Here is a 7316-nt window from a genome sequence, read left to right on the forward strand (position 1 = left end):
GACTAGATGTTTTTAATGAAAAATGAAAATCATATCCTTATGTCAGAAGTTCAGCTGATTCAGTCTTCATTCTCTTAATGCCTCTGGACCTGATGAGTCTCCTCATATTACTGTTGTTGTTGTTGTTATACAATGTAGGCATAACAACTAATAATGGACAGTAGGAAAAACCATAGAGAAATAAATAATTTGGGAAGAAGGCCACAAATACTTCCAAACAGCTAACACAGTTCCCCAAAAGGGAGGTAATAACGCACAGGATCATTGCAGAAAACTCTCCAAAATTTCCAGTGAACTGAATACATCATGAGACCAACGTCTCAAAAACAGATCTCTTCTTGCATGTTTCTTCAGGCCTGCAAAGGGGAGCTCACACACTCCAGCAGCCCTTCAGCTGCCTGCCATACCGACTGTGGGAGCTCCGTGAGCGCCTAATGCTCAGCTGATGGCACTGCAAAACCCATGCTTAGATTTGGGCTTCTCCTTTTCCCTCCGAAGCCCTTCGTTGTAAGAGCTAGTTTCAGGAAGGTGGCTGTGCAGAGCTCCAGCAGAGCGGTGGGACAGAGACAACCCGCCCCACTCTGCAACACAGCTACCCCTCGCAGCCACTGGGCACTCATGCCCACCGAAAGCAAGAACAGGAGTTTTCCAGGGTAAGGATGGAGAAAAGCAGCTTGGGATCTGGCCTGTCGTAATAGCTGCTGTTACAGGATCCTCAGCAGCAATCATTGTTATTGAGAAGGATGGAGATCGTTCTCTAGCATTTCTTTCTGCCTCAGCCAAATACTTGCTGTTAACTGCTTTTTTAGAGATTTTTTGTTAAACTAAATAAATCATTGAGTATAGACCCTCTACACATACTAATTTATATGCAGCCCTTTGTTGAAGATAAGGCCTTTGTTTCTGCCACCAATGCTGCTTCACTACATTAATGACAAATCACCCAGCATATTCTTTTCCATAAGACATTTATATCTATATCGTCCCACAAATCTTAAGACTAGTCCCTCTCTCAAGTACCTTTGGTCAGCTGCATCCTTTTTTTAAAAAAATGATTCTTGCTTTCTTTGCAAGATGATAATTTTACATGGCTTGGAGCAATGGTTGCAGGAGATATGCAATGCAATCCTAAGATTGTAAAACAACAAAAATGGGATAACTGAGCAGAGTTGAAAGTTATATCTGTACTGACTGTATGAAGTTCCCTTCTGTATAAGAAATTCCTCACGTCTGCTGGGCACCTGGGTTAGCTAAGCCAAGCCTGCAAGCCTCCACCACACTCACCTACCAAAACTCCACAGTGTGTCCAAGCCCAAAAGGGCTATCCTTCACATTACGTTCCAGGATTAACACTCCTAGCACGCAGCGCAGCAGTACCCATATCCTAGAGCACAGAAAGGTCAGCAAAGCAACTGCTCGGAAATTTCATAAGCTGATGAATAGATTGGGCTCCAAAGAATACTACCTACAGGGAGAAGACTGGGGATCTCTTATTACCACAAACATGGCCCAGATGCTGCCACAGTGAGTAGCAAAGGGAATCAGTGCAGAGAAGGTTTCTCCAGTTCTTACCCTACCTTCTGGCTCCACGGTCCGGGTCCTGCCTTCTGTTTGCCCTGCCTCTCATCGCCTTCTGCTTTGTTTTCTCCAGGGGTATCCCCACCCCTGTGCATTCAGTCATATTCACGTGCTTTGCATTGACAGTGGTATTTGCATTCTCACGCTTTCTAAATTTCATAGAATCATAGAAGCATTTAGGTTGGAAAAGACCTTGAAGATCATTGAGTCCAACCATAAACCTCACACTGCCAAGTCCACTGCTAAACCAGGTCCCTAAGTGCCACATCTACACACCTTTTAAATACCTCTACCACTTCCCTGGGCAGCCTGTTCCAATGCTTGACAAACCTTTTAGTGAAGAAATTTTTCCTGATATCCCATCTGAACCTCCCCTGGCATGACTTGAGGCCATTTCCTCTCATCCTATCACTTGTTACCTGGGAAAAAGTGACCAACACCCACCTTGTTACAACCTCCTTTCCTGTAGTTTTAGAGAGCAAGAAGGTCTCCCCCAAGCCCCCTTTCCTCCAGACTAAACAAGCCCAGTTGCCTCAGCTGTTTCTCATAGGACTTGTTCTCTAGACCCTTCACCAGCTCCGTTGCTCTTCTTTGGACACATCTTTCTTGTAGTGAGAGGCCCAAAACCGAACACAGTATTCGAGGTGCAGCCACACCAGTGCTGGGTACAGCATCACTGCCCTTGTCCTGCTGGCCACGCAATTTCTGACACAAGCCAGGATGCTGTTGGCCTCCCTTATCTAGGGAAGAGTTGTACAGAGAAAAATGGAGTGCTGTTTGGCTTCTCTTTCACTAGGCATGGAAGTAAGCTCTGCTGCATTTTGATTTGAGACCTCAAGGATCATCATTCTAAATCAGGAAGGAGATAAATTTAAAATTGGCAGGGAGAAAAGGAAGGAGCTCAGCCTTTCAGCAGCTGATCAGTACCACGAAGCATAGGACTTTCCTGGATGGAGATGGCACCAGCTGTACCATTTTTAACTCTCCCAAATTTTTTTGGAAATCACGATAAATGTGAAGGGCTTATGTATTTGGCTTAGTGAAATGCTTCTATTACAGCTCCCGTCAGACTTATTTTCTAGAAAATTTGGAAACAGAAAATTGCTTGATTTAACCTTCTATTCATTAACTTGATTTCAGATCTGTGAATCTTATCTTTGCTGGCAGAGAAGGTTTGAGAAGGATGATTTCCGTGATGCTTGGGGCTTATATACCATGGCTCATAGGCTTTACTAGGGAAGATGTTCGACGTATGTATCCTTTCATCCAGAAGAATATACATGAACTATTGCGAGAGTCTGGATACTTACACATCCAAGCCACCAAACCAGACACTGCAGGTAATGAACCTTCTCTATATCACTATGAACTTTGTATACTGACTGCTTAAGGCGTATAAACACATAGTTGAACAAAAGCCAACCATGTTTGAGAAGCAATGAATTCTGGTGACTGAATGCAAGACATGGGGACAAGAGCTGTGTAAAAGGAAGTGAAAAGGAACCGCTTAAAAAAAGACGGAGACTACAAATATCACTTTTCAAGGTCTGTTAAATGGCATACCACTTCTCTATGGCAAAGAAACCCTTTGCAAAAAGCCTCTTAAAGTAAAGCACAGGACCCTGACATTGAAGCTTCTAGAAATAAATGTGGGTGAAAACAAGAAAAATACCATAAGCAAGTGCAATGTGAAACTTGCAGAAAGGTAGACACAGCCATAATACCTGAATCCAGAAGCATGATGTAGTGGGACCAGTAGATAAGGAGTCTGAAGAAAGGTATGGCCATCTCAGAAAAGTTACATGATTTATTTGTATAATATTATCAAAGATTATGGGGTATTCCTTTATTGAAATAAACCCTCATCAGGAAAGACAGCAGAGCTGTCTCAGACTGGCATCAGGTACGGAGACCATAGAAGGAATAGCACCCCATCCTGGCATTTAACTGGAAAAGAGGAAACTCAAAGTGAAACGTCAGCTAATGCCTAGTCTGTTGCTTGAACTGATTGCAATATCAGAGAAATAAAAGGAGACAAACCAGATACCAGGTTGGGGTTTTATGGGTTTTCTTTTCAAAAGCCAAACAATGAAGACAGCCCCCAGAAAAACAAAGACCAGTATGTCTAGTGTCTGATCAGAAAACTAGCAGAAATGTTTTTAAAAGGAGAATTCATTTACAGGTGATAATATCACAGGGAAATCACGCTTCAGATATCAGAGCTCTGGCAGGATCAAGAAGCTGTGGATCTAGTAATGGAACATATTTATTTTCCAAGAAAAGTTTTGTTGAGGTTCCTTCTCCCAGTGTTCTTAAAGACATTAAACTGCCTTAAGAAAAAGATTAAGTTCATGGGTTAATAACTAGTTGACATGAGAATTCATGAATATAAATAAGTAAGCAAGTTCCAGGGGAGAGAGAGTATCACAAAAATCTGTGCTGGCACCTGTACCTTTCAATATGATCTTAATTTCTCTACAGATAAAAGTTAATGGTTAAGTGAAAATCTGACACCTATCCAGGGTTTGGTTTAATCTAAAGATAAATGGTTTTGTAACTCTCTGCAGTTAAGTGACTGGTTGATTAAACTGGCCAATAAAAACTGATGTCAACAAAGTCCAAAGCAATTTAAGCAGAGGAAGAAAATCACAATGGGCTCTAGTTTGGTTGCTGCTATGTGAGAGAATCCAAGAGTCAAGGACAGTGCTTTGAAACGTCAGCCAGCTCAGACTTTAAGAGAATCTTACAAACTCTTAAAGAAAGCAAAAAGAGAGTAAGACAAAACACTAAATCCATGATATTTAGAATCTGTTCCACCCCTGTTTCATTAATATATTTTATAATCAAAAGAATACAAGAAGGGGAGAAAAAGAACCCTAAAGTGACCAAGCAGCTTCCCTACAAGCACTGTACATAGTCTAGGACTCTTTAACCTGGAAAAAAAGAAGAGCAGGGATTTTGTAGCACACTAAAATTGTGAAAGGTAGAAAATAAATAGGGGGAAAAAATGCATATTCCCTGCTTAGTCTCAAAAAATATCTATATTATCAGTTTAGTTCTCATTAGGCAGGTTTAAAGCAACGCTACAGTATTTTCACTCACCAGAAGCTGTGGTACCTAAGATGTGTACAGGTTGAATCATTAGTAAGCTGCAAACAAGACTGGTATTTCTGAGCATCCAGTCCATGAAAGTTGAATACAGTGATTCGGGGACAGCTTTCAGCTCAGAAAATGCTCACCTCCAGACGGGTCATATGTTAGCTGGCACATTTTAGCCTGCCCTACCTTTGCTGGTCAAAGCATTTACATGACTTTGATGTGTAGCAAATCACTTTAGGCCTGACAGCACAGGGAAACTGTTGTGCCAATGCACAAACTTACTTTGCATTAACTATGTCCACTATTAAATTGAAATCACATTGTGCATCATCTTCTACGCAGTCATTCAGTGCTAAAGTCACACTAAAATACACTTGAGAGTAGGCAATTCTAAGGATACTGTAAAACTACAGCCTGGAGTGTGGTACAGGAATTTTCCCAAGGCAAGCTCTACCACTGCTGAAGTAATCCCCACCCGTTTTACAGGTTAAAACACAGATATAATATGCTGTGTTTATAATGTTTGTTAGCATTCCCCAAAGGCAGGAGCAGATAGCAGATACACACCACTCCACTGTTGTTTAAATTACATAGAAAGTGAACAGCACTCAGGGTCCCAGTTAGCCATCCTAAGCAGGACAGTGCTCCCAAACAGTTTATCTGAAATTTCTTTTCAGAGTGTAATCCCTTTACATCTGAATTTGCTCTTTCTGCCACACATTACCAAGAAGCCCAGAGGATTTTCTTAACTCCTATTTTCTTTTGTATAGGAATTGCTCAACTTTATAGTGCTGTCAGTTATAGCCAAAATTCCATCGGGGTGAACTTTTCAAGAATAAAGTACTACCAGGGCTAGTAAAACGCACTCTTTACTGAATTCTCATAGAAAACTCTGAAGAATTGATGTAAGTCCAGTTTAACTCCCACTGAAGTATTTGCAATGCCAGGCAACTGCAATGGTTCTCTTCTTCTCTTGAATTAGGTTGTGGACTGAATGACTCCCCTGTGGGGCTTGCTGCATATATATTGGAAAAATTCTCTACCTGGAGAGATAAATCATTTCTGCATAAAGATGATGGAGGCTTGGAAAGGTAAGAAAACAGGTGCTCTTCCATGAGAGGACTCATTAAAAGAATGAGCGATGGTAACTAATGAGGAGATAGGTAAAAGACTGGCCAAAGCTGAATTTTGAGCATGAAAGGTTACACATGACAAGTAGTAGTGTAAACTCACAGCAGACTGCCTGCAAACTACTGCTTCAGCACCGGGCAGTTTTGCTCTGGGCACATGGGTGCCAATTAATTTGCTGCTTGAAAACAAGTGGAGAACAAGAACAACTGTTCTTCAGGGCATGAGCCCAATATAGCGTATTGAGAAACAGCTTCCAATGAAACGTCTTCATCTTTTTCTATCAATAGCAAATACACTCTTGATGAGCTTTTGGGCAATGTGATGATTTATTGGGTGACATCCTCCATTGTGTCCTCAATGCGATTCTACAAGGAGAACATCTCCAAGGACCCTGGTCTAACAGGTGATGCCAGGTAATGAAGTGGTAGGTGTAAGAAAGATTTGCAAATGAGATTGAACCACGTTTGCCTGTATAAACATTTAGATTACTTTAAAACAGCAAACTTAAGTTGTTAAAAAAAATAATCTAAGTTCTTATTTTCTTTTGATAAAAATAGTTGAGTCATTTTTCTTTTGAACCTGTAATTCACACAAAGTAGCTTGTAGCCAAGACAATGCAGCGGACATATCAAACTATATTCAGTCTTGTGTTCAAAATACAGGTCTATATACTTAGTCACCAAACAAATGTGATCTCTGGCTCAGTTCAGTTAAAACAAAACAGAAAATCAGGAGCATTTCCAAGAGAGACGTTTAAACTGAATTAGGAAGCATACGGCTTAGTGGTGGATAAAACTAACAACTACAAGTGTTAAGCACAAACTTGGGGAAGCAATCTGGAGAGCAGTACCTTCTAACAAACCAAGCACCTTCTAACAGCCACTGACTTTAAGATGACTATAAGAGAGGCTGACCAGAAAATGCTGCAGAACGGAATTCCATGTGATTGATCACACAAACAAATAGAAGAGTCTTTTCCTTTGTAGACCGAGCCAGCTTACCTTTCCTCAACTCATTCGTTACGCTGGTACTATAAATTCTAAAGTAAACTTGAGCAGGCTCATTTCTGACTGTCACAAAGAGGTGATGCGTCTTGCCATTTATCGCAAAACTGTAAAACAAGGTAAGTTTAAAAATAGGAAACGTTTCAAGATTGAACCGTGTGCGAAGTTGGCTCTACTTTACGGTTTTGGGTATAATATTCTCATACTCAAGGAGACTCAAATACAAGCAAAGCTTTTCAGCAGAGTACAAACCACAAAATGTGTCGCTGCGGTGAAGCTCTGCCAGCTGACTGTGGCAATTACTAGAGTCAGGAGGTTTTTATAGAATTTCCCCAGGACTTTTTTCAAAAAGGCACTTAGTTAATGTCCTCTAGGTTTGCAGTGTATGTTCCCACAGGGACTGCAGCTTTTTCCTCAGGAGCTAGTACATACACCACGGGTCTGGGCAAAGGAGGTCTTCAAGAACATCATCACTTACTCTTACATGCCACGTGGAGGGCATTT

General features: G+C 41.1%; 1 long non-coding RNA gene across 1 annotated transcript; it reads left to right on the forward strand.

Annotated features, from left to right (window-relative positions):
• Nucleotides 1-2514: 2514 nt before the first annotated feature.
• LOC308057362 lies at nt 2515-6120 on the forward strand. The gene is made up of 3 exons (XR_013925234.1): nt 2515-2918; nt 5660-5768; nt 6096-6120. It is a non-coding gene; the product is annotated as an uncharacterized lncRNA (long non-coding RNA).
• Nucleotides 6121-7316: the final 1196 nt, after the last annotated feature.

This window comes from Falco punctatus (genome assembly GCF_963210335.1).
Source record: "Falco punctatus genome assembly, contig: scaffold_42, whole genome shotgun sequence".
In the NCBI taxonomy this organism is placed as follows: Eukaryota; Metazoa; Chordata; class Aves; order Falconiformes; family Falconidae; genus Falco; species Falco punctatus.